Source organism: Urocampus carinirostris, chromosome 18, assembly GCF_059441175.1.
Source record: "Urocampus carinirostris isolate Australia breed hairy pipefish chromosome 18, RoL_Ucar_1.0, whole genome shotgun sequence".
In the NCBI taxonomy this organism is placed as follows: domain Eukaryota; kingdom Metazoa; phylum Chordata; class Actinopteri; order Syngnathiformes; family Syngnathidae; genus Urocampus; species Urocampus carinirostris.
The window spans coordinates 16,216,327-16,222,659 of NC_142366.1; positions in this window are offsets into that span (position 1 = coordinate 16,216,327).

A 6,333-nucleotide genomic window follows, 5' to 3' on the forward strand; every position below is an offset into this window, starting at 1 on the left:
CAAAGAGAAATAGAAAGCCAGAAGGAGAGAAAAGAGAAAAGAAAGCGCGAAGGGTAGCAAGAGAGAAAGAGAAAAGAGAGAAAAGGAAAAAAGGAAGTTTGAGCAAAATAAGTTAAAAAGACAGAGAGAGAGAAAGAGACAAAGAGCAACAAAGGAAGAGAAAAAGAGAGACACAGAGAGTAAAAGAGACAGAAAGTGGGAGAAAAGGGGTGGAAAAGAGGGAGAGAGAGAGAGAGAGAGAGAAAAAAAGATATACAGGTACAGTGTCTTTGTTCGAGGAACTTTTCTTTGGCAACATCAAGTTGACTTATTTCAACCAGCAGCTTGTTTTTCTCTTGTGCTTCTCTGAGTGTTGTCTCGCGGGCCGGATTCAATTCCTTCGCGGGCCTGATCTGGCCCACGGGCTGCCTGTTTGTCACCTGTGTCTTAAACTGACAGGGAGCCAAAGCAGGTCAGCTATATTCGGGATAATGTGATCAAACTTTCTCTCAGTAAAAAAACTCGTAGCATTTTGTACCAGCTGCATGCTGTCCGGACCAGAACGGAGACAGGACCCACTTGCGTTACGTTTCTCTCAGTTCTATTGGGAAGAAAGGAAAGGATTGCACCCAGGATCCGGTGACCGCTGGACGCGGGAAGCAGGTCGCTCTGAACGCGGAAGTGGCACTTCCGTGGCGAGCAATGGCGGTGTTGGGAACGGAAAAAACAGGTCAGTAGCCGGGACAGGAGAGCAAAAAACGTGGTCGGGATCAGCAACGAGTCGAAAGCCAGGAGAGTAGACTTGGTCAAGACCAAAAAAACGGGTCGAAGCCAGGGAACAGATGGGGGCAAAAACAGGAGTGAGTCAGGGTCGAAAAAGCTTGCCTAGCGTAAACTGAGTTTCGCAGACGGACTGACAACCGGTGACAAATAGACGTGGGTTTAAATAGGGACAGGGAGCCAATCAGAGTCCGAGGCAGTTGGTGCCAAAGGAGCGGGCACAGATGCATCACATCGGTAATCATGACACAGGCTCTTGATATTGGACTTAGGGGGACCGGAGAGTAGTAGATTAATAGTAATATTATTAACATGTAACGGGAAGGACAGATTAGAGTTAAATGAGAAATTGAACGAAGGGAGCTGGCTCCCCACAAACCTATTTTTTCAATTATGATTGGTCAAAATGCATTTTTAACCCATTGATCCCATGTTGTGGTCTCTAAATTTGTCGAGTACTGTACATAAAAAGTTAAAATTGTCTGTTGTATTTTATCTTTATTCGTGTTAATCTGTAAATATTTGAATCGATGTTCCCTGTGTTTCCAAGGGTTCAAGCATTTCACAATTAGCTATTTTCAAAATAAAACATTTATTCTTGTCTTTCATAGTTTAGATGTTGTTACACTGAAAGTCAATACCTTGAATTCATATTTTGTTGTGCGCTTTTAAGAGATTCTGAGTTGCTTGACATTAAAGTTGTTCGGTATAAAAATGCTGGGGTGAAAAATCAATGCTATTATAATTTAGTAGAATAATGTGTTTTTAATTATTGATTCATTGTGTGCATAATGTTACATAGTTATTGGTCATACACCAATTTAAGGGACCCCCAAAACCTCAGTCATTTATTCTCCTTTTTCCTAGCTTTTTGTTTCCTTTTTCTCTCTCTCTCTCCTTTATTGTTTTCTTCTTATTTTGTTTCTTTTCCTACCAAGTTTACTTCTTTTTTTATTGCTTTTCTTCCTTTTTCGTTATTTTCTTTTTCCTGTCATTTGTCTTCTTCTTGTTGCTTTTGTCCTTCCTTTCTTTTTTCTCTCTTTTTTCTTTGCTTTATTTGCCCTCTTTCTCAGTCATTTTGTGCATAATGATACACAATCATCGGAAAAATTTGGAATAAATTAACAATAATATGAAAAGCGGGCTTTTTAGTGAGTCGAGCCGAAAAAGCCAGTTCTCTGTAAATAGCCGGATTTCCCATCCCCAAGAGAAAGGAGGGGACGAGAGTGGATGCTAAGCTAGCGGACAATGGAGACGCTCACTTCCTTTTTAGAATTTTCAAAATAAATATAGCTTACGGATAGGACGACGAGAACAAGTACTGTCACTAATATCCTTTTAGTCAAATCGCTCGGTCATGGTTGGGCCAATTCAACGGCAAATACACATGAAGGCTGTCCATCAGATTCTTTCTTTTGGGTTTGTTTTATTTTGTTAAAGAAATCGCCATACATTTTCTTGATACCTCCCTTAAGTTGGCACTGCGCATGCGCATGTTCACTGCAGCAAATCCTTTCTAACAGCACTAAAATTAATGGTTCACGGTGCGATGATTTTCAAGATCACTAATAAAAACATTTGCATTTTATAATCTTAACTGATGTTGTGAAATATGATTTTAATGGAAGGGAAAACAACGTCACGTGACCTTCCCAGAATTAGACGCTAAATACACGTTTTACGAATTTGCCCTCTTCCATCGCGTCTAACATCCCACCACTCGCCAGTAAATTAAGCGTTTCAAATGTTAATATATTTGTTTGTTTTTTTGATACAAAAATCTAATTTGACTTTCAAAAATTATAAGACACCACGCGTCATCTTGTGGCACATTCAGGGTTCGTGACCAAATTCAAGATTTTTTTTAAAGGGACAGTGTGTAATATTTAGTGCCGCCCAGTGGTCAGTATAAAAACAAATCATTGGTTTGAGTAATGAGCAAAAATACATAAACTATTATAATATTGGTATTTTTTTACTTTAAAAAAAAATCACATGTCGAGAAATTTGTAATTCTTCAACATCCATACACATGTTTGTCTGGCGTCTTTTCTACTAAAGCTGTACTCTTCGTCCTGTTTTTCATCCACATTAGACAGCAGTGCCATCTAGTGGTCAAATATTACACACTGGGGCCTTAAGACCTTTCAAAATTAATTTTCCAACTTGATTTCCAATTCCTTCAGTACCATGAAATGAAGAAAAAAATCTGTTGTGAATCATGTATTTGGCTTACTTTAGTAAGGTACTGTATCTTTATGAGGAGTAACTCGGCATTCTCAAAAACAGAGCATGTTGATGGTGTGTCAGGGGTTGAATGTGATGTGAATGATGGCGAATGAAGGAGTCAGAAGACACCTGGGATTTATAATTTGTATAAAACAAGTAGAGAAAACAACAATGTAATGCAACTTAGAGTTTCGATGTTAGCTGCAAAATGTTATTAACCCCTTGAGTACTCGTTACCGAAAAGTGTATATTTGCATCCACCTGATACACCACTCAACCAGCTCCAAGGGTAAATCTTGATCTGCATTTCAATAGCACCTTTCAAGTCACCGTAGACCTCCCAAAGAAGTTTTACGATGTGCTTCACACACACACCGATGGCGGCGTCAGCCTTGCATGGCTCCTACCTGCTTATCGGGGGCATTAAGGATTCAGTGTCTTGCCCAACGACACTTAACTTGAAGGAGCCGGGAATCGAACCTGCAACCTCTCGGTCCCAAGCGCTCCTGAGCTACTGCCGCCCCCATTACACTTGATTTTAAGGTTCTGCTTGGAGCATACATTTTGGAAGGACTTGCCCCTTCATAGCTTTCTGACCAAATACCGCCCCCCCAAGTTCCTGCTCAGAGCCTTCCTCGAGAAATGCTGGTCAATTCGTGATTCCTAGAGCCAAGAAGAAATCTGTTTTAAAAGAATCTCCTAGGTTACATAAAAGTAGACCAACCCTAAATCCAGTGGAAAGTCATGGGTGGACACGAACCACAAAGGCATAAAAGGTGAAAATGATGCATATAAAATAGAGCAATCCTGGCATTACGTGCAATCTTCATTGCAAACTTCCTGAGATAAAAAAAAGAACAACCTCTGCTTTACAAGCCCTGATTGCAAGCGTTCGATTATCAAAATTGAACAAGCGTAATGCAAATTTTGACAAATGTATACTAAACGTAAAATAATCATCAGTAACCCCTTCAAGGACAATGTGACCCCATTTTTTTAAGGTTGGTTAAAACCAGTGGTTCCCAAAGTAGGCGGATCTAGGGGGCGGTGAGGAAGAAGGGGGCTGTAAGGGGGGCGGCAGCCCGAAGTTGAAGCCAGAAGTTTGAACGTTTTTTTGACGATTTGTACACGACACGTTAGGGCTGCACGATTAACCGAAATCGAATCGACATCGCGATGTGACATAGTGCGGTCATGAAACCGCAAAATACTGCAGTTTTTTCAAGGTTTTGTCGTGAGTGATGGAGTTTTGACAACTGTTACTGTTCGACTTTTAAAAGCGCCGAACAATCAGAGGCAAGTTTTATGATGGCACAAGCCAATAAGCGCGATTCAAAGTTTGCAAGCACCACACTATGCCACACCCACCATGTGAGCTTATTGAGCGTCATGGCGAACTCTGTAAACATAGTCCCAGAGTCAACAAACGAGAATGAAACGAAGCTTGCACCGAAGAAGGGCTGCACATCACTTGTTTGGACCTATTTTGGTTTTGACGAAGCGGACGTGGAACAGAAGACAACGCCTGATGCAGAATTTTCTTTCGTGTAGTCGCTAGGTCCAGAGGAAAGACAAGTCATTTATGCCAGCACCTTAAAAATTCACATATTAAACACGGAATGTCAAAAAGGGGCCTTGGAAATCACCGGGGAGCGCCAGCATGCCAAAGTTTGGGAATCATTTGTCTGCCTAGATGGTAGTGTGCCCGCTTTGAGACTGGGAGGTCGCTGGTTCGCGCCTCGGCCGAGTCATAGAATGACAATACAAAGGAAATTATTGTTATTATTATTATTATTATTAAACCAGTTGTTCTCAAACAGTAGGGCGGGCCCCCTGGTGCACCTCCACTACACCAGGGGGCAGCAGTGTTCTCAGTGGAAGAGTATTGTGTTTACATTTAGCCTCCACACAGTGCATTAAGCACAGATTATAAGCGTTGATAATCAAATGTTATATACCACATACAAGTAATACAGTACTAACTTTATACTATTTTGTTATTTTTTTGATATACTTGGAGTTGATGTTTGGGAAAGCATCAACCCTAATGCCCCCGGTAAACAGGCGCCTTGCGTGGCTGCCGCTATCAGTGTGTGTGTGTGAATGGGTAAGTGTGAAGCACATCGTAAAGCACTTTGGGTGGTCTTCAGTGACTTGAAAAGTGCTATAGAAATGCAGACCATTTACCATATTTGCCTTCCAGGCACGCTTTCGTACAATACATCCATCCATTATCTGCACCGCTTATCCTCAGTAGGGTCGCGGGGGTGCTGGAGCCCATTCCAGCTATCTTCGGGAAGTGGGCAGGGGACACCCAGCCAATCGCAGGGCAACTCACTGGCCAATTCACCTGACAAGCATGTCTTCGGAATGTGGGAGGAAACCGAGGTGCCAGCAGGTAACCCACAGAAGCACGGGAGAACATGCAAACTCTGCTGCGGTAGCTAGACTTGAACTCCGGTGTACTGTGGGGCTGCGTGTTAACTACCCAGCTGCCGTGCTGACAGCGTACAATACATATTACCAGTGTACAATGTTCCCTGTAATTTTCCACAGGTCTGAGCGTTCACACAAAGTCGGTGAGCAGCACTTGAAACAACAGTGAGCAACCATAATCCCAAGTGTGGCAAGATAATTCATTATCAAACGTGTCCAAAACTTGACATCAAGTTACATTTTGCTGAGTTTCCGGCAATGCAAAACTATTTTGCTCTCGTGAATGAATTGACTCATGTACTATTGCAAATGTTGTACGGCCTACAAACGTCGTTTCTTCTTACAATTCTTTCACAAGATATCAATTTCTTTTTATTTCCTGATATATTTTGTCGCATAATATTAACATTTTTGGGGGCTTATTGAGTCGGTTGCAAGATACAGAACTGTACTTAATCACATTTTTTAGTGGAAGTAAAATGTTGCCAACAAGATTCACTTGATATACAGTAATTGGAAATTATTTGAATGCAACACAAACATTTTCTTCTTTTTTCCGTGTTTTTTTTTAAATTCCTTTAAAAAAAATCTCATTGGGTTTATTTTTTTCCAAGCTGTTACTTTTTTCTTTTTGTTCTCTATTTACTTTTTTTTCTACATTTCTTTTTCTCTGGCTTTTTTCAACATTTTTCCTTCTTTTTTCTCTTCCTTTTGTTTTTTTCTCAGCTTTTCACTACTTATTCATTTCGGTATTTTTTTCTTTTTTGTTCTATTCCCCCTTCTTTTAAGTCATTTTGTGCATAGTTTTACATAATATTTGGTCATGTTGGGATTAAAGAAGCAAAAACAACCCGAAAGAGCCGGTTCCTTTTAGTGAGCCGAGCCGAAGAAGCCGTTTCCCCAACAAAC